Consider the following 21,356-nt stretch of genomic DNA (forward strand, 5'->3'; position numbering starts at 1 on the left):
TGCTGTCCGAAGCTAAGAGCCGCTCCAGGGCGTCTTTCGGCAGAAGCCACGCTAAGGAGAGCACTGTGAGCGGCACAATCGTCTTTGCGCGAAGAAGCCGCTTCTTCGGCTCCGGGAGCCGGGGAGAGCGGCAGCTTGGAAAAGGTAAAGAAGCAAGCTGTAAAGTTCTGGGATTGTGTGCGCACCTTGCCAACTATTAGAAAACAGTACTTTTGCACTGTCCTGACTTTTCCAGTCACATGAACATTCGATTGGAAGCTGTTTTGGACAACTTTTCTTTTCTTCCTGCCAAACACTTTGCAGAAATCCGTGCAACGTCTAGAACACGATGGGAGATGTTTTCAGTGCTGGCACAGTTTTTCCGAGCCAGACATAGTGGAAAAGCTTTTTGCTGAGATGTAGATGAGAAGAGGCGCTAAAGACGAAGGTAGGATGCTGTCCGGAGCTAAGAGCCGCTCCCGGGCGTCTTTCGGCAGAAGCCGCGCTAAGGAGAGCACTGTGAGCGGCACAATCGTCTTTGCGCAAAGAAGCCGCTTCTTCGGCTCCGGGAGCCGGAGAGAGCGGCAGCTTCGGGAAGGTGAAGAAGCAAGCTGTACAACACTGGGATTGCGTGCGCACCTTGCCAACTGATACAAAAGAGTACTTTTGCACTCTCTTGACTTTTCCAATCACATGAACATTCGATTGGAAGCTGTTTTTGACAACTTTTCTTTTCTTCCTGCCAAACACTTGGCAGACATCCGTGCAACGTCTAGAACACGATGGGAGATGTTTTCAGTGCTGGCACAGTTTTTCCGAGCCAGACATAGTGGAAAAGCTTTTTGCCGAGATGTAGATGAGAAGAGGCGCTAAAGACGAAGGTAGGATGCTCTCCGGAGCTAAGAGCCGCTCCCGGGCGTCTTTCGGCAGAAGCCGCGCTAAGGAGAGCACTGTGAGCGGCACAATCGTCTTTGCGCGAAGAAGCCGCTTCTTTGGATCTGGGAGCCGGGGAGAGCGGCAACTTGGAAAAGGTAAAGAAGCAAGCTGTACAACACTGGGATTGTGTGCGCACCTTGCCAACTATTAGAAAACAGTACTTTTGCACTCTCCTGACTTTTCCAGTCACATGAACATTCGATTGGAAGCTGTTTTGGACAACTTTTTTTTTCTTCCTGCCAAACACTTGGCAGACATCCGTGCAACGTCTAGAAGACGATGGGAGATGTTTTCTGTGCTGGCACAGTTTTTCCTAGCCAGGCATAGTGGAAAAGCTTCTTGCCGAGATGTAGATGAGAAGAGGCGCTAAAGACGAAGGTAGGATGCTGTCCGGAGCTAAGAGCCGCTCCCGGGCGTCTTTCGGCAGAAGCCGCGCTTAGGAGAGCACTGTGAGCGGCACAATCGTCTTTGCGCGAAGAAGCCGCTTCTTTAGCTCTGGGAGCCGGAGAGAGCGGCAGCTTCGGGAAGGTGAAGAAGCAAGCTGTACAACACTGGGATTGTGTGCGCACCTTGCCAACTATTAGAAAACAGTACTTTTGCACTCTCCTGACTTTTCCAATCACATGAACGTTTGATTGGAAGCTGTTTTGGACAACTTTTCTTTTCTTCCTGCCAAACACTTGGCAGACATCCGTGCAACGTCTAGAACACGATGGGAGATGTTTTCTGTGCTGGCACACTTTTTCCGAGCCAGACATAGTGGAAAAGCTTTTTGCCGAAATGTAGATGAGAAGAGGCGTTAAGACGAAGGTAGGATGCTGTCCGGAGCTAAGAGCCGCTCCCGGGCGTCCTTCGGCAGAAGCCGCGCTAAGGAGAGCACTGTGAGCGGCACAATCGTCTTTGGCGAAGAAGCCGCATCTTCGGCTCCGGGAGCCGGAGAGAGCGGCAGCTTCGGTAAGGTGAAGAAGCAAGCTGTACAACACTGGGATTGTGTGCGCACCTTGCCGACTATTAGAAAACAGTACTTTTGCACTGTCCTGACTTTTCCAATCACATGAACATTCGATCGGAAGCTGTTTTGGACAACTTTTCTTTTCTTCCTGCCAAACACTTGGCAGACATCCGTGCAACGTCTAGAACACGATGGGAGATGTTTTCTGTGCTGGCACAGTTTTTCCTAGCCAGGCATAGTGGAAAAGCTTTTTGCCCAGATGTAGATGAGAAGAGGCGCTAAAGACGAAGGTTGGATGCTGTCCGGAGCTAAGAGCCGCTCCCGGGCGTCTTTCGGCAGAAGCCGCGCTAAGGAGAGCACTGTGAGCGGCACAATCGTCTTTGCGCGAAGAAGCCGCTTCTTCGGCTCCGTGAGCCGGGGAGAGCGGCAGCTTGGAAAAGGTAAAGAAGCAAGCTGTAAAACTCTGGGATTGTGTGCGCACCTTGCCAACTATTAGAAAACAGTACTTTTGCACTCTCCTGATTTTCCAGTCACATGAACATTCGATTGGAAGCTGTTTTGGACAACTTTTCTTCCTGCCAAACACTTGGCAGAAATCCGTGCAACGTCTAGAACACGATGGGAGATGTTTTCAGTGCTGGCACAGTTTTTCCGAGCCAGACATAGTGGAAAAGCTTTTTGCTGAGATGTAGATGAGAAGAGGCGCTAAAGACGAAGGTAGGATGCTGTCCGGAGCTAAGAGCCGCTCCCGGGCGTCCTTCGGCAGAAGCCGCGCTAAGGAGAGCACTGTGAGCGGCACAATCGTCTTTGCGCAAAGAAGCCGCATCTTTGGCTCCGGGAGCCGGAGAGAGCGGCAGCTTCGGGAAGGTGAAGAAGCAAGCTGTACAACACTGGGATTGTGTGCGCACCTTGCCAACTATTAGAAAACAGTACTTTTGCACTCTCCTGACTTTTCCAATCACATGAACGTTCGATTGGAAGCTGTTTTGGACAACTTTTCTTTTCTTCCTGCCAAACACTTGGCAGACATCCGTGCAACGTCTAGAACACGATGGGAGATGTTTTCTGTGCTGGCACAGTTTTTTCCTGCCAGACATAGTGGAAAAGCTTTTTGCCAAGATGTAGATGAGAAGATGCGCTAAAGACGAAGGTGGGATGCTGTCCGAAGCTAAGAGCCGCTCCAGGGCGTCTTTCGGCAGAAGCCACGCTAAGGAGAGCACTGTGAGCGGCACAATCGTCTTTGCGCGAAGAAGCCGCTTCTTCGGCTCCGGGAGCCGGGGAGAGAGGCAGCTTGGAAAAGGTAAAGAAGCAAGCTGTAAAGTTCTGGGATTGTGTGCGCACCTTGCCAACTATTAGAAAACAGTACTTTTGCACTGTCCTGACTTTTCCAGTCACATGAACATTCGATTGGAAGCTGTTTTGGACAACTTTTCTTTTCTTCCTGCCAAACACTTGGCAGAAATCCGTGCAACGTCTAGAACACGATGGGAGATGTTTTCAGTGCTGGCACAGTTTTTCCGAGCCAGACATAGTGGAAAAGCTTTTTGCTGAGATGTAGATGAGAAGAGGCGCTAAAGACGAAGGTAGGATGCTGTCCGGAGCTAAGAGCCGCTCCCGGGCGTCTTTCGGCAGAAGCCGCGCTAAGGAGAGCACTGTGAGCGGCACAATCGTCTTTGCGCAAAGAAGCCGCTTCTTCGGCTCCGGGAGCCGGAGAGAGCGGCAGCTTCGGGAAGGTGAAGAAGCAAGCTGTACAACACTGGGATTGCGTGCGCACCTTGCCAACTGATACAAAAGAGTACTTTTGCACTCTCTTGACTTTTCCAATCACATGAACATTCGATTGGAAGCTGTTTTTGACAACTTTTCTTTTCTTCCTGCCAAACACTTGGCAGACATCCGTGCAACGTCTAGAACACGATGGGAGATGTTTTCAGTGCTGGCACAGTTTTTCCGAGCCAGACATAGTGGAAAAGCTTTTTGCCGAGATGTAGATGAGAAGAGGCGCTAAAGACGAAGGTAGGATGCTCTCCGGAGCTAAGAGCCGCTCCCGGGCGTCTTTCGGCAGAAGCCGCGCTAAGGAGAGCACTGTGAGCGGCACAATCGTCTTTGCGCGAAGAAGCCGCTTCTTTGGATCTGGGAGCCGGGGAGAGCGGCAACTTGGAAAAGGTAAAGAAGCAAGCTGTACAACACTGGGATTGTGTGCGCACCTTGCCAACTATTAGAAAACAGTACTTTTGCACTCTCCTGACTTTTCCAGTCACATGAACATTCGATTGGAAGCTGTTTTGGACAACTTTTTTTTTCTTCCTGCCAAACACTTGGCAGAAATCCGTGCAACGTCTAGAACACGATGGGAGATGTTTTCTGTGCTGGCACAGTTTTTCCTAGCCAGACATAGTGGAAAAGCTTTTTGCCGAAATGTAGATGAGAAGAGGCGCTAAAGACGAAGGTAGGATGCTGTCCGGAGCTAAGAGCCGCTCCCGGGCGTCTTTCGGCAGAAGCCGCGCTAAGGAGAGCACTGTGTGCGCCACAATCGTCTTTGCGCGAAGAAGCCGCATCTTCGGCTCCCGGAGCCGGAGAGAGCGGCAGCTTCGGGAAGGTGAAGAAGGAAGCTGTACAACACTGGGATTGTGTGCGCACCTTGCCAACTATTAGAAAACAGTACTTTTGCACTGTCCTGACTTTTCCAATCACATGAACATTTGATCGGAAGCTGTTTTGGACAACTTTTCTTTTCTTCCTGCCAAACACTTGGCAGACATCCGTGCAACGCCTAGAAGACGATGGGAGATGTTTTCTGTGCTGGCACAGTTTTTTCCTGCCAGACATAGTGGAAAAGCTTTTTGCCAAGATGTAGATGAGAAGATGCGCTAAAGACGAAGGTGGGATGCTGTCCGAAGCTAAGAGCCGCTCCCGGGCGTCTTTCGGCAGAAGCCACGCTAAGGAGAGCACTGTGAGCGGCACAATCGTCTTTGCGCGAAGAAGCCGCTTCTTCGGCTCCGGGAGCCGGGGAGAGCGGCAGCTTGGAAAAGGTAAAGAAGCAAGCTGTAAAGTTCTGGGATTGTGTGCGCACCTTGCCAACTATTAGAAAACAGTACTTTTGCACTGTCCTGACTTTTCCAGTCACATGAACATTCGATTGGAAGCTGTTTTGGACAACTTTTCTTTTCTTCCTGCCAAACACTTGGCAGAAATCCGTGCAACGTCTAGAACACGATGGGAGATGTTTTCAGTGCTGGCACAGTTTTTCCGAGCCAGACATAGTGGAAAAGCTTTTTGCTGAGATGTAGATGAGAAGAGGCGCTAAAGACGAAGGTAGGATGCTGTCCGGAGCTAAGAGCCGCTCCCGGGCGTCTTTCGGCAGAAGCCGCGCTAAGGAGAGCACTGTGAGCGGCACAATCGTCTTTGCGCAAAGAAGCCGCTTCTTCGGCTCCGGGAGCCGGAGAGAGCGGCAGCTTCGGGAAGGTGAAGAAGCAAGCTGTACAACACTGGGATTGCGTGCGCACCTTGCCAACTGATACAAAAGAGTACTTTTGCACTCTCTTGACTTTTCCAATCACATGAACATTCGATTGGAAGCTGTTTTTGACAACTTTTCTTTTCTTCCTGCCAAACACTTGGCAGACATCCGTGCAACGTCTAGAACACGATGGGAGATGTTTTCAGTGCTGGCACAGTTTTTCCGAGCCAGACATAGTGGAAAAGCTTTTTGCCGAGATGTAGATGAGAAGAGGCGCTAAAGACGAAGGTAGGATGCTCTCCGGAGCTAAGAGCCGCTCCCGGGCGTCTTTCGGCAGAAGCCGCGCTAAGGAGAGCACTGTGAGCGGCACAATCGTCTTTGCGCGAAGAAGCCGCTTCTTTGGATCTGGGAGCCGGGGAGAGCGGCAACTTGGAAAAGGTAAAGAAGCAAGCTGTACAACACTGGGATTGTGTGCGCACCTTGCCAACTATTAGAAAACAGTACTTTTGCACTCTCCTGACTTTTCCAGTCACATGAACATTCGATTGGAAGCTGTTTTGGACAACTTTTTTTTTCTTCCTGCCAAACACTTGGCAGAAATCCGTGCAACGTCTAGAACACGATGGGAGATGTTTTCTGTGCTGGCACAGTTTTTCCTAGCCAGACATAGTGGAAAAGCTTTTTGCCGAAATGTAGATGAGAAGAGGCGCTAAAGACGAAGGTAGGATGCTGTCCGGAGCTAAGAGCCGCTCCCGGGCGTCTTTCGGCAGAAGCCGCGCTAAGGAGAGCACTGTGAGCGGCACAATCGTCTTTGCGCGAAGAAGCCGCATCTTCGGCTCCGGGAGCCGGAGAGAGCGGCAGCTTCGGGAAGGTGAAGAAGCAAGCTGTACAACACTGGGATTGTGTGCGCACCTTGCCAACTATTAGAAAACAGTACTTTTGCACTCTCCTGACTTTTCCAATCACATGAACATTCGATCGGAAGCTGTTTTGGACAACTTTTCTTTTCTTCCTGCCAAACACTTGGCAGACATCCGTGCAACGTCTAGAAGACGATGGGAGATGTTTTCTGTGCTGGCACAGTTTTTCCTAGCCAGGCATAGTGGAAAAGCTTCTTGCCGAGATGTAGATGAGAAGAGGCGCTAAAGACGAAGGTAGGATGCTGTCCGGAGCTAAGAGCCGCTCCCGGGCGTCTTTCGGCAGAAGCCGCGCTTAGGAGAGCACTGTGAGCGGCACAATCGTCTTTGCGCGAAGAAGCCGCTTCTTTAGCTCTGGGAGCCGGAGAGAGCGGCAGCTTCGGGAAGGTGAAGAAGCAAGCTGTACAACACTGGGATTGTGTGCGCACCTTGCCAACTATTAGAAAACAGTACTTTTGCACTCTCCTGACTTTTCCAATCACATGAACGTTTGATTGGAAGCTGTTTTGGACAACTTTTCTTTTCTTCCTGCCAAACACTTGGCAGACATCCGTGCAACGTCTAGAACACGATGGGAGATGTTTTCTGTGCTGGCACACTTTTTCCGAGCCAGACATAGTGGAAAAGCTTTTTGCCGAAATGTAGATGAGAAGAGGCGTTAAGACGAAGGTAGGATGCTGTCCGGAGCTAAGAGCCGCTCCCGGGCGTCCTTCGGCAGAAGCCGCGCTAAGGAGAGCACTGTGAGCGGCACAATCGTCTTTGGCGAAGAAGCCGCATCTTCGGCTCCGGGAGCCGGAGAGAGCGGCAGCTTCGGTAAGGTGAAGAAGCAAGCTGTACAACACTGGGATTGTGTGCGCACCTTGCCGACTATTAGAAAACAGTACTTTTGCACTGTCCTGACTTTTCCAATCACATGAACATTCGATCGGAAGCTGTTTTGGACAACTTTTCTTTTCTTCCTGCCAAACACTTGGCAGACATCCGTGCAACGTCTAGAACACGATGGGAGATGTTTTCTGTGCTGGCACAGTTTTTCCTAGCCAGGCATAGTGGAAAAGCTTTTTGCCCAGATGTAGATGAGAAGAGGCGCTAAAGACGAAGGTTGGATGCTGTCCGGAGCTAAGAGCCGCTCCCGGGCGTCTTTCGGCAGAAGCCGCGCTAAGGAGAGCACTGTGAGCGGCACAATCGTCTTTGCGCGAAGAAGCCGCTTCTTCGGCTCCGTGAGCCGGGGAGAGCGGCAGCTTGGAAAAGGTAAAGAAGCAAGCTGTAAAACTCTGGGATTGTGTGCGCACCTTGCCAACTATTAGAAAACAGTACTTTTGCACTCTCCTGATTTTCCAGTCACATGAACATTCGATTGGAAGCTGTTTTGGACAACTTTTCTTCCTGCCAAACACTTGGCAGAAATCCGTGCAACGTCTAGAACACGATGGGAGATGTTTTCAGTGCTGGCACAGTTTTTCCGAGCCAGACATAGTGGAAAAGCTTTTTGCTGAGATGTAGATGAGAAGAGGCGCTAAAGACGAAGGTAGGATGCTGTCCGGAGCTAAGAGCCGCTCCCGGGCGTCCTTCGGCAGAAGCCGCGCTAAGGAGAGCACTGTGAGCGGCACAATCGTCTTTGCGCGAAGAAGCCGCATCTTTGGCTCCGGGAGCCGGAGAGAGCGGCAGCTTCGGGAAGGTGAAGAAGCAAGCTGTACAACACTGGGATTGTGTGCGCACCTTGCCAACTATTAGAAAACAGTACTTTTGCACTCTCCTGACTTTTCCAATCACATGAACGTTCGATTAAAAGCTGTTTTGGACAACTTTTCTTTTCTTCCTGCCAAACACTTGGCAGACATCCGTGCAACGTCTAGAACACGATGGGAGATGTTTTCTGTGCTGGCACAGTTTTTTCCTGCCAGACATAGTGGAAAAGCTTTTTGCCAAGATGTAGATGAGAAGATGCGCTAAAGACGAAGGTGGGATGCTGTCCGAAGCTAAGAGCCGCTCCAGGGCGTCTTTCGGCAGAAGCCACGCTAAGGAGAGCACTGTGAGCGGCACAATCGTCTTTGCGCGAAGAAGCCGCTTCTTCGGCTCCGGGAGCCGGGGAGAGCGGCAGCTTGGAAAAGGTAAAGAAGCAAGCTGTACAACACTGGGATTGTGTGCGCACCTTGCCAACTATTAGAAAACAGTACTTTTGCACTCTCCTGACTTTTCCAATCACATGAACATTCGATCGGAAGCTGTTTTGGACAACTTTTCTTTTCTTCCTGCCAAACACTTGGCAGACATCTGTGCAACGTCTAGAACACGATGGGAGATGTTTTCTGTGCTGGCACAGTTTTTCCTAGCCAGACATAGTGGAAAAGCTTTTTGCCGAGATGTAGATGAGAAGAGGCGCTAAAGGTGAAGGTAGGATGCTGTCCGGAGCTAAGAGCCGCTCCGGGGCGTCTTTCGGCAGAAGCCGCGCTAAGGAGAGCACTGTGAGCGGCACAATCGTCTTTGCGCGAAGAAGCCGCTTCTTTGGCTCCGGGAGCCGGGTAGAGCGGCAACTTGGAAAAGGTAAAGAAGCAAGCTGTACAACACTGGGATTGTGTGCGCACCTTGCCAACTATTAGAAAACAGTACTTTTGCACTCTCCTGACTTTTCCAATCACATGAACGTTCGATTGGAAGCTGTTTTGGACAACTTTTCTTTTCTTCCTGCCAAACACTTGGCAGACATCCGTGCAACGTCTAGAACACGATGGGAGATGTTTTCTGTGCTGGCACAGTTTTTCCTAGCCAGACATAGTGGAAAAGCTTTTTGCCGAGATGTAGATGAGAAGAGGCGCTAAAGACGAAGGTAGGATGCTGTCCGGAGCTAAGAGCCGCTCCCGGGCGTCTTTCGGCAGAAGCCGCGCTAAGGAGAGCACTGTGAGGGCACAATAGTCTTTGCGCGAAGAAGCCGCATCTTTGGCTCCGGGAGCCGGAGAGAGCGGCAGCTTCGGGAAGGTGAAGAAGCAAGCTGTACAACACTGGGATTGTGTGCGCACCTTGCCAACTATTAGAAAACAGTACTTTTGCACTCTCCTGACTTTTCCAATCACATGAACGTTCGATTGGAAGCTGTTTTGGACAACTTTTCTTTTCTTCCTGCCAAACACTTGGCAGACATCCGTGCAACGTCTAGAACACGATGGGAGATGTTTTCTGTGCTGGCACAGTTTTTCCTAGCCAGACATAGTGGAAAAGCTTTTTGCCGAGATGTAGATGAGAAGAGGCGCTAAAGACGAAGGTAGGATGCTGTCCGGAGCTAAGAGCCGCTCCCGGGCGTCCTTCGGCAGAAGCCGCGCTAAGGAGAGCACTGTGAGCGGCACAATCGTCTTTGCGCGAAGAAGCCGCTTCTTTGGATCTGGGAGCCGGGGAGAGCGGCAACTTGGAAAAGGTAAAGAAGCAAGCTGTACAACACTGGGATTGTGTGCACACCTTGCCAACTATTAGAAAACAGTACTTTTGCACTCTCCTGACTTTTCCAGTCACATGAACATTCGATTGGAAGCTGTTTTGGACAACTTTTCTTTTCTTCCTGCCAAACACTTGGCAGACATCCGTGCAACGTCTAGAACACGATGGGAGATGTTTTCTGTGCTGGCACAGTTTTCCCTAGCCAGACATAGTGGAAAAGCTTTTTGCCGAGATGTAGATGAGAAGAGGCGCTAAAGACGAAGGTAGGATGCTGTCCGGAGCTAAGAGCCGCTCCCGGGCGTCTTTCGGCAGAAGCCGCGCTAAGGAGAGCACTGTGAGCAGCACAATCGTCTTTGCGCGAAGAAGCCGCATCTTCGGCTCCGGGAGCCGGAGAGAGCGGCAGCTTCGGGAAGGTGAAGAAGCAAGCTGTACAACACTGGGATTGTGTGTGCACCTTGCCAACTGATACAAAACAGTACTTTTGCACTCTCCTGACTTTTCCAATCACATGAACGTTCGATTGGAAGCTGTTTTGGACAACTTTTCTTTTCTTCCTGCCAAACACTTGGCAGATATCCGTGCAACGTCTAGAACACGATGGGAGATGTTTTCTGTGCTGACACAGTTTTTCCTAGCCAGACATAGTGGAAAAGCCTTTTGCCGAGATGTAGATGAGAAGAGGCGCTAAAGACGAAGGTAGGATGCTGTCCGGAGCTAAGAGCCGCTCCCGGGCGTCTTTCGGCAGAAGCCGCGCTAAGGAGAGCACTGTGAGGGCACAATAGTCTTTGCGCGAAGAAGCCGCATCTTTGGCTCCGGGAGCCGGAGAGAGCGGCAGCTTCAGGAAGGTGAAGAAGCAAGCTGTACAACACTGGGATTGTGTGCGCACCTTGCCAACTATTAGAAAACAGTACTTTTGCACTCTCCTGACTTTTCCAATCACATGAACGTTCGATTGGAAGCTGTTTTGGACAACTTGTCTTTTCTTCCTGCCAAACACTTGGCAGACATCCGTGCAACGTCTAGAACACGATGGGAGATGTTTTCTGTGCTGGCACAGTTTTTCCTAGCCAGACATAGTGGAAAAGCTTTTTGCCAAGATGTAGATGAGAAGATGCGCTAAAGACGAAGGTAGGATGCTGTCCGGAGCTAAGAGCCGCTCCCGGGCGTCTTTCGGCAGAAGCCGCGCTAAGGAGAGCACTGTGAGCGGCACAATCGTCTTTGCGCGAAGAAGCCGCTTCTTCGGCTCTGGGAGCCGGAGAGAGCGGCAGCTTCGGGAAGGTGAAGAAGCAAGCTGTACAACACTGGGATTGTGTGCGCACCTTGCCAACTGATACAAAACAGTACTTTTGCAGTCTCCTGACTTTTCCAGTCACATGAACATTCGATTGGAAGCTGTTTTGGACAACTTTTCTTTTCTTCCTGCCAAACACTTGGCAGACATCCGTGCAACGTCTAGAACACGATGGGAGATGTTTTCTGTGCTGGCACAGTTTTTCCTAGCCAGACATAGTGGAAAAGCTTTTTGCTGAGATGTAGATGAGAAGAGGCGCTAAAGACGAAGGTAGGATGCTGTCCGGAGCTAAGAGCCGCTCCCGGGCGTCTTTCGGCAGAAGCCGCGCTAAGGAGAGCACTGTGAGCGGCACAATCGTCTTTGCGCGAAGAAGCCGCTTCTTCGGCTCCGGGAGCCGGAGAGAGCGGCAGCTTCGGGAAGGTGAAGGAGCAAGCTGTACAACACTGGGATTGTGTGCGCACCTTGCCAACTATTAGAAAACAGTACTTTTGCACTCTCCTGACTTTTCCAATCACATGAACGTTCGATTGGAAGCTGTTTTGGACAACTTTTCTTTTCTTCCTGCCAAACACTTGGCAGACATCCGTGCAACGTCTAGAACACGATGGGAGATGTTTTCTGTGCTGGCACAGTTTTTCCTAGCCAGACATAGTGGAAAAGCTTTTTGCCGAGATGTAGATGAGAAGAGGCGCTAAAGACGAAGGTAGGATGCTGTCCGGAGCTAAGAGCCGCTCCCGGGCGTCCTTCGGCAGAAGCCGCGCAAAGGAGAGCACTGTGAGCGGCACAATCGTCTTTGCGCGAAGAAGCTGCTTCTTTGGATCTGGGAGCCGGGGAGAGCGGCAACTTGGAAAAGGTAAAGAAGCAAGCTGTACAACACTGGGATTGTGTGCACACCTTGCCAACTATTAGAAAACAGTACTTTTGCACTCTCCTGACTTTTCCAGTCACATGAACATTCGATTGGAAGCTGTTTTGGACAACTTTTCTTTTCTTCCTGCCAAACACTTGGCAGACATCCGTGCAACGTCTAGAACACGATGGGAGATGTTTTCTGTGCTGGCACAGTTTTCCCTAGCCAGACATAGTGGAAAAGCTTTTTGCCGAGATGTAGATGAGAAGAGGCGCTAAAGACGAAGGTAGGATGCTGTCCGGAGCTAAGAGCCGCTCCCGGGCGTCTTTCGGCAGAAGCCGCGCTAAGGAGAGCACTGTGAGCAGCACAATCGTCTTTGCGCGAAGAAGCCGCATCTTCGGCTCCGGGAGCCGGAGAGAGCGGCAGCTTCGGGAAGGTGAAGAAGCAAGCTGTACAACACTGGGATTGTGTGTGCACCTTGCCAACTGATACAAAACAGTACTTTTGCACTCTCCTGACTTTTCCAATCACATGAACGTTCGATTGGAAGCTGTTTTGGACAACTTTTCTTTTCTTCCTGCCAAACACTTGGCAGATATCCGTGCAACGTCTAGAACACGATGGGAGATGTTTTCTGTGCTGACACAGTTTTTCCTAGCCAGACATAGTGGAAAAGCCTTTTGCCGAGATGTAGATGAGAAGAGGCGCTAAAGACGAAGGTAGGATGCTGTCCGGAGCTAAGAGCCGCTCCCGGGCGTCTTTCGGCAGAAGCCGCGCTAAGGAGAGCACTGTGAGGGCACAATAGTCTTTGCGCGAAGAAGCCGCATCTTTGGCTCCGGGAGCCGGAGAGAGCGGCAGCTTCGGGAAGGTGAAGAAGCAAGCTGTACAACACTGGGATTGTGTGCGCACCTTGCCAACTATTAGAAAACAGTACTTTTGCACTCTCCTGACTTTTCCAATCACATGAACGTTCGATTGGAAGCTGTTTTGGACAACTTGTCTTTTCTTCCTGCCAAACACTTGGCAGACATCCGTGCAACGTCTAGAACACGATGGGAGATGTTTTCTGTGCTGGCACAGTTTTTCCTAGCCAGACATAGTGGAAAAGCTTTTTGCCAAGATGTAGATGAGAAGATGCGCTAAAGACGAAGGTAGGATGCTGTCCGGAGCTAAGAGCCGCTCCCGGGCGTCTTTCGGCAGAAGCCGCGCTAAGGAGAGCACTGTGAGCGGCACAATCGTCTTTGCGCGAAGAAGCCGCTTCTTCGGCTCTGGGAGCCGGAGAGAGCGGCAGCTTCGGGAAGGTGAAGAAGCAAGCTGTACAACACTGGGATTGTGTGCGCACCTTGCCAACTGATACAAAACAGTACTTTTGCAGTCTCCTGACTTTTCCAGTCACATGAACATTCGATTGGAAGCTGTTTTGGACAACTTTTCTTTTCTTCCTGCCAAACACTTGGCAGACATCCGTGCAACGTCTAGAACACGATGGGAGATGTTTTCTGTGCTGGCACAGTTTTTCCTAGCCAGACATAGTGGAAAAGCTTTTTGCTGAGATGTAGATGAGAAGAGGCGCTAAAGACGAAGGTAGGATGCTGTCCGGAGCTAAGAGCCGCTCCCGGGCGTCTTTCGGCAGAAGCCGCGCTAAGGAGAGCACTGTGAGCGGCACAATCGTCTTTGCGCGAAGAAGCCGCTTCTTCGGCTCCGGGAGCCGGAGAGAGCGGCAGCTTCGGGAAGGTGAAGGAGCAAGCTGTACAACACTGGGATTGCGTGCGCACCTTGCCAACTGATACAAAACAGTACTTTTGCACTCTCCTGACTTTTCCAGTCACATGAACATTCGATTAGAAGCTGTTTTGGACAACTTTCCTTTTCTTCCTGCCAAACACTTGGCAGACATCCGTGCAACGTCTGGAACACGATGGGAGATGTTTTCTGTGCTGGCACAGTTTTTCCTAGCAGACATAGTGGAAAAGCTTTTTGCCAAGATGTAGATGAGAAGAGGCGCTAAAGACGAAGGTAGGATGCTGTCCGGAGCTAAGAGCCGCTCCCGGGCGTCTTTCGGCAGAAGCCGCGCTAAGGAGAGCACTGTGAGCGGCACAATCGTCTTTGCGCGAAGAAGCCGCTTCTTCAGCACCGGGAGCCGGAGAGAGCGGCAGCTTCGGGAAGGTGAAGAAGCAAGCTGTACAACACCGGGATTGCGTGCGCACCTTGCCAACTGATACAAAACAGTACTTTTGCACACTCCTCACTTTTCCAGTCACATGAACATTCGATTGGAAGCTGTTTTGGACAACTTTTCTTTTCTTCCTGCCAAACACTTGGCAGACATCCGTGCAACGTCTAGAACACGATGGGAGATGTTTTCAGTGCTGGCACAGTTTTTCCGAGCCAGACATAGTGGAAAAGCTTTTTGCCGAGATGTAGATGAGAAGAGGCACTAAAGACGAAGGTAGGATGCTGTCCGGAGCTAAGAGCCGCTCCCGGGCGTCTTTCGGCAGAAGCTGCGCTAAGGAGAGCACTGTGAGCGGCACAATCGTCTTTGCGCGAAGAAGCCGCTTCTTCGGCTCCGGGAGCCGGGTAGAGCGGCAACTTGGAAAAGGTAAAGAAGCAAGCTGTACAACACTGGGATTGTGTGCGCACCTTGCCAACTATTAGAAAACAGTACTTTTGCACTGTCCTGACTTTTCCAATCACATGAACATTCGATCGGAAGCTGTTTTGGACAACTTTTCTTTTCTTCCTGCCAAACACTTGGCAGACATCCGTGCAACGTCTAGAAGACGATGGGAGATGTTTTCTGTGCTGGCACAGTTTTTCCTAGCCAGGCATAGTGGAAAAGCTTTTTGCCGAGATGTAGATGAGAAGAGGCGCTAAAGACGAAGGTAGGATGCTGTCCGGAGCTAAGAGCCGCTCCCGGGCGTCCTTCGGCAGAAGCCGCGCTAAGGAGAGCACTGTGAGCGGCACAATCGTCTTTGCGCGAAGAAGCCGCTTCTTCGGCTCCGGGAGCCGGAGAGAGCGGCAGCTTCGGGAAGGTGAAGAAGCAAGCTGTACAACACTGGGATTGTGTGCGCACCTTGCCAACTATTAGAAAAAAGTACTTTTGCACTCTCCTGACTTTTCCAGTCACATGAACATTCGATTAGAAGCTGTTTTGGACAACTTTCCTTTTCTTCCTGCCAAACACTTGGCAGACATCCGTGCAACGTCTGGAACACGATGGGAGATGTTTTCTGTGCTGGCACAGTTTTTCCTAGCAGACATAGTGGAAAAGCTTTTTGCCGAGATGTAGATGAGAAGAGGCGCTAAAGACGAAGGTAGGATGCTGTCCGGAGCTAAGAGCCGCTCCCGGGCGTCTTTCGGCAGAAGCCGCGCTAAGGAGAGCACTGTGAGCGGCACAATCGTCTTTGCGCGAAGAAGCCGCTTCTTCGGCTCCGGGAGCCGGAGAGAGCGGCAGCTTCGGAAAGGTGAAGAAGCAAGCTGTACAACACTGGGATTGTGTGCGCACCTTGCCAACTGATACAAAACAGTACTTTTGCACTCTCCTGACTTTTCCAATCACATGAACATTCGATTGGAAGCTGTTTTGGACAACTTTTCTTTTCTTCCTGCCAAACACTTGGCAGACATCCGTGCAACGTCTGGAACACGATTGGAGATGTTTTCAGTGCTGGCACAGTTTTTCCGAGCCAGACATAGTGGAAAAGCTTTTTGCCGAGATGTAGATGAGAAGAGGCGCTAAAGAAGAAGGTAGGATGCTTTCCGGAGCTAAGAGCCGCTCCCGGGCGTCTTTCGGCAGAAGCCGCGCTAAGGAGAGCACTGTGAGCGGCACAATCGTCTTTGCGCGAAGAAGCCGCTTCTTCGGCTCCGGGAGCCGGAGAGAGCGGCAGCTTCGGGAAGGTGAAGAAGCAAGCTGTACAACACTGGGATTGTGTGCGCACCTTGCCAACTGATACAAAACAGTACTTTTTCACTCTCCTCACTTTTCCAGTCACATGAACATTCGATTGGAAGCTGTTTTGGACAACTTTTCTTTTCTTCCTGCCAAACACTTGGCAGACATCCGTGCAACGTCTAGAACACGATGGGAGATGTTTTCTGTGCTGGCACAGTTTTTCCTAGCCAGGCATAGTGGAAAAGCTTTTTGCCGAGATGTAGATGAGAAGAGGCGCTAAAGACGAAGGTTGGATGCTGTCCGGAGCTAAGAGCCGCTCCCGGGCGTCTTTCGGCAGAAGCCGCGCTAAGGAGAGCACTGTGAGCGGCACAATCGTCTTTGCGCGAAGAAGCCGCTTCTTTGGCTCCGGGAGCCGGGTAGAGCGGCAACTTGGAAAAGGTAAAGAAGCAAGCTGTACAACACTGGGATTGTGTGCGCACCTTGCCAACTATTAGAAAACAGTACTTTTGCACTCTCCTGACTTTTCCAATCACATGAACGTTCGATTGGAAGCTGTTTTGGACAACTTTTCTTTTCTTCCTGCCAAACACTTGGCAGACATCCGTGCAACGTCTGGAACACGATGGGAGATGTTTTCTGTGCTGGCACAGTTTTTCCTAGCCAGACATAGTGGAAAAGCTTTTTGCCGAGATGTAGATGAGAAGAGGCGCTAAAGACGAAGGTAGGATGCTGTCCGGAGCTAAGAGCCGCTCCCGGGCGTCTTTCGGCAGAAGCCGCGCTAAGGAGAGCACTGTGAGGGCACAATAGTCTTTGCGCGAAGAAGCCGCATCTCTGGCTCCGGGAGCCGGAGAGAGCGGCAGCTTCGGGAAGGTGAAGAAGCAAGCTGTACAACACTGGGATTGTGTGCGCACCTTGCCAACTATTAGAAAACAGTACTTTTGCACTCTCCTGACTTTTCCAATCACATGAACGTTCGATTGGAAGCTGTTTTGGACAACTTTTCTTTTCTTCCTGCCAAACACTTGGCAGACATCCGTGCAACGTCTAGAACACGATGGGAGATGTTTTCTGTGCTGGCACAGTTTTTCCTAGCCAGACATAGTGGAAAAGCTTTTTGCCGAGATGTAGATGAGAAGAGGCGCTAAAGACGAAGGTAGGATGCTGTCCGGAGCTAAGAGCCGCTCCCGGGCGTCCTTCGGCAGAAGCCGCGCTAAGGAGAGCACTGTGAGCGGCACAATCGTCTTTGCGCGAAGAAGCCGCTTCTTTGGATCTGGGAGCCGGGGAGAGCGGCAACTTGGAAAAGGTAAAGAAGCAAGCTGTACAACACTGGGATTGTGTGCGCACCTTGCCAACTATTAGAAAACAGTACTTTTGCACTCTCCTGACTTTTCCAGTCACATGAACATTCGATTGGAAGCTGTTTTGGACAACTTTTCTTTTCTTCCTGCCAAACACTTGGCAGACATCCGTGCAACGTCTAGAACACGATGGGAGATGTTTTCTGTGCTGGCACAGTTTTCCCTAGCCAGACATAGTGGAAAAGCTTTTTGCCGAGATGTAGATGAGAAGAGGCGCTAAAGACGAAGGTAGGATGCTGTCCGGAGCTAAGAGCCGCTCCCGGGCGTCTTTCGGCAGAAGCCGCGCTAAGGAGAGCGCTGTGAGCAGCACAATCGTCTTTGCGCGAAGAAGCCGCATCTTCGGCTCCGGGAGCCGGAGAGAGCGGCAGCTTCGGGAAGGTGAAGAAGCAAGCTGTACAACACTGGGATTGTGTGTGCACCTTGCCAACTGATACAAAACAGTACTTTTGCACTCTCCTGACTTTTCCAATCACATGAACGTTCGATTGGAAGCTGTTTTGGACAACTTTTCTTTTCTTCCTGCCAAACACTTGGCAGATATCCGTGCAACGTCTAGAACACGATGGGAGATGTTTTCTGTGCTGGCACAGTTTTCCCTAGCCAGACATAGTGGAAAAGCTTTTTGCCGAGATGTAGATGAGAAGAGGCGCTAAAGACGAAGGTAGGATGCTGTCCGGAGCTAAGAGCCGCTCCCGGGCGTCTTTCGGCAGAAGCCGCGCTAAGGAGAGCACTGTGAGCAGCACAATCGTCTTTGCGCGAAGAAGCCGCATCTTCGGCTCCGGGAGCCGGAGAGAGCGGCAGCTTCGGGAAGGTGAAGAAGCAGGCTGTACAACACTGGGATTGTGTGCGCACCTTGCAAACTATTAGAAAACAGTACTTTTGCACTGTCCTGACTTTTCCAATCACATGAACATTCGATCGGAAGCTGTTTTGGACAACTTTTCTTTTCTTCCTGCCAAACACTTGGCAGACATCCGTGCAACGTCTAGAACACGATGGGAGATGTTTTCTGTGCTGACACAGTTTTTCCTAGCCAGACATAGTGGAAAAGCTTTTTGCCGAGATGTAGATGAGAAGATGCGCTAAAGACGAAGGTAGGATGCTCTCCGGAGCTAAGAGCCGCTCCCGGGCGTCTTTCGGCAGAAGCCGCGCTAAGGAGAGCACTGTGAGCGGCACAATCGTCTTTGCGCGAAGAAGCCGCTTCTTCGGCTCTGGGAGCCGGAGAGAGCGGCAGCTTCGGGAAGGTGAAGAAGCAAGCTGTACAACACTGGGATTGTGTGCGCACCTTGCCAACTGATACAAAACTGTACTTTTGCAGTCTCCTGACTTTTCCAGTCACATGAACATTCGATTGGAAGCTGTTTTGGACAACTTTTCTTTTCTTCCTGCCAAACACTTGGCAGACATCCGTGCAACGTCTAGAACACGATGGGAGATGTTTTCTGTGCTGGCACAGTTTTTCCTAGCCAGACATAGTGGAAAAGCTTTTTGCTGAGATGTAGATGAGAAGAGACGCGAAAGACGAAGGTAGGATGCTGTCCGGAGCTAAGAGCCGCTCCCGGGCGTCTTTCGGCAGAAGCCGCGCTAAGGAGAGCACTGTGAGCGGCACAATCGTCTTTGCGCGAAGAAGCCGCTTCTTCGGCTCCGGGAGCCGGAGAGAGCGGCAGCTTCGGGAAGGTGAAGGAGCAAGCTGTACAACACTGGGATTGCGTGCGCACCTTGCCAACTGATACAAAACAGTACTTTTGCACTCTCCTGACTTTTCCAGTCACATGAACATTCGATTAGAAGCTGTTTTGGACAACTTTCCTTTTCTTCCTGCCAAACACTTGGCAGACATCCGTGCAACGTCTGGAACACGATGGGAGATGTTTTCTGTGCTGGCACAGTTTTTCCTAGCAGACATAGTGGAAAAGCTTTTTGCCAAGATGTAGATGAGAAGAGGCGCTAAAGACGAAGGTAGGATGCTGTCCGGAGCTAAGAGCCGCTCCCGGGCGTCTTTCGGCAGAAGCCGCGCTAAGGAGAGCACTGTGAGCGGCACAATCGTCTTTGCGCGAAGAAGCCGCTTCTTCGGCTCCGGGAGCCGGAGAGAGCGGCAGCTTCGGGAAGGTGAAGAAGCAAGCTGTACAACACTGGGATTGCGTGCGCACCTTGCCAACTGATACAAAACAGTACTTTTGCACACTCCTCACTTTTCCAGTCACATGAACATTCGATTGGAAGCTGTTTTGGACAACTTTTCTTTTCTTCCTGCCAAACACTTGGCAGACATCCGTGCAACGTCTGGAACACGATGGGAGATGTTTTCTGTGCTGGCACAGTTTTTCCGAGCCAGACATAGTGGAAAAGCTTTTTGCCGAGATGTAGATGAGAAGAGGCACTAAAGACGAAGGTAGGATGCTGTCCGGAGCTAAGAGCCGCTCCCGGGCGTCTTTCGGCAGAAGCTGCGCTAAGGAGAGCACTGTGAGCGGCACAATCGTCTTTGCGCGAAGAAGCCGCTTCTTCGGCTCCGGGAGCCGGGTAGAGCGGCAACTTGGAAAAGGTAAAGAAGCAAGCTGTACAACACTGGGATTGTGTGCGCACCTTGCCAACTATTAGAAAACAGTACTTTTGCACTCTCCTGACTTTTCCAGTCACATGAACGTTCGATTGGAAGCTGTTTTGGACAACTTTTTTTTTCTTCCTGCCAAACACTTGGCAGAAATCCGTGCAACGTCTAGAACACGATGGGAGATGTTTTCTGTGCTGGCACAGTTTTTCCGAGCCAGACATAGTGGAAAAGCTTTTTGCCGAGATGTAGATGAGAAGAGGCGCTAAAGACGAAGGTAGGATGCTGTCCGGAGCTAAGAGCCGCTCCCGGGCGTCTTTCGGCAGAAGCCGCGCTAAGGAGAGCACTGTGAGCAGCACAATCGTCTTTGCGCGAAGAAGCCGCATCTTCGGCTCCGGGAGCCGGAGAGAGCGGCAGCTTCGGGAAGGTGAAGAAGCAGGCTGTACAACACTGGGATTGTGTGCGCACCTTGCAAACTATTAGAAAACAGTACTTTTGCACTGTCCTGACTTTTCCAATCACATGAACATTCGATCGGAAGCTGTTTTGGACAACTTTTCTTTTCTTCCTGCCAAACACTTGGCAGACATCCGTGCAACGTCTAGAACACGATGGGAGATGTTTTCTGTGCTGACACAGTTTTTCCTAGCCAGACATAGTGGAAAAGCCTTTTGCCGAGATGTAGATGAGAAGAGGCGCTAAAGACGAAGGTAGGATGCTGTCCGGAGCTAAGAGCCGCTCCCGGGCGTCTTTCGGCAGAAGCCGCGCTAAGGAGAGCACTGTGAGGGCACAATAGTCTTTGCGCGAAGAAGCCGCATCTTTGGCTCCGGGAGCCGGAGAGAGCGGCAGCTTCGGGAAGGTGAAGAAGCAAGCTGTACAACACTGGGATTGTGTGCGCACCTTGCCAACTATTAGAAAACAGTACTTTTGCACTCTCCTGACTTTTCCAATCACATGAACGTTCGATTGGAAGCTGTTTTGGACAACTTGTCTTTTCTTCCTGCCAAACACTTGGCAGACATCCGTGCAACGTCTAGAACACGATGGGAGATGTTTTCTGTGCTGGCACAGTTTTTCCTAGCCAGACATAGCGGAAAAGCTTTTTGCCAAGATGTAGATGAGAAGATGCGCTAAAGACGAAGGTAGGATGCTGTCCGGAGCTAAGAGCCGCTCCCGGGCGTCTTTCGGCAGAAGCCGCGCTAAGGAGAGCACTGTGAGCGGCACAATCGTCTTTGCGCGAAGAAGCCGCTTCTTCGGCTCTGGGAGCCGGAGAGAGCGGCAGCTTCGGGAAGGTGAAGAAGCAAGCTGTACAACACTGGGATTGTGTGCGCACCTTGCCAACTATTAGAAAACAGTACTTTTGCACTCTCCTGACTTTTCCAATCACATGAACATTCGATTGGAAGCTGTTTTGGACAACTTTTCTTTTCTTCCTGCCAAACACTTGGCAGACATCCGTGCAACGTCTAGAACACAATTGGAGATGTTTTCTGTGCTGGCACAGTTTTTCCTAGCCAGACATAGTGGAAAAGCTTTTTGCTGAGATGTAGATGAGAAGAGGCGCTAAAGACGAAGGTAGGATGCTGTCCGGAGCTAAGAGCCGCTCCCGGGCGTCTTTCGGCAGAAGCCGCGCTAAGGAGAGCACTGTGAGCGGCACAATCGTCTTTGCGCGAAGAAGCCGCTTCTTCGGCTCCGGGAGCCGGAGAGAGCGGCAGCTTCGGGAAGGTGAAGAAGCAAGCTGTAC

This window comes from Melospiza georgiana, chromosome W (genome assembly GCF_028018845.1).
Source record: "Melospiza georgiana isolate bMelGeo1 chromosome W, bMelGeo1.pri, whole genome shotgun sequence".
Lineage (NCBI taxonomy): Eukaryota > Metazoa > Chordata > Aves > Passeriformes > Passerellidae > Melospiza > Melospiza georgiana.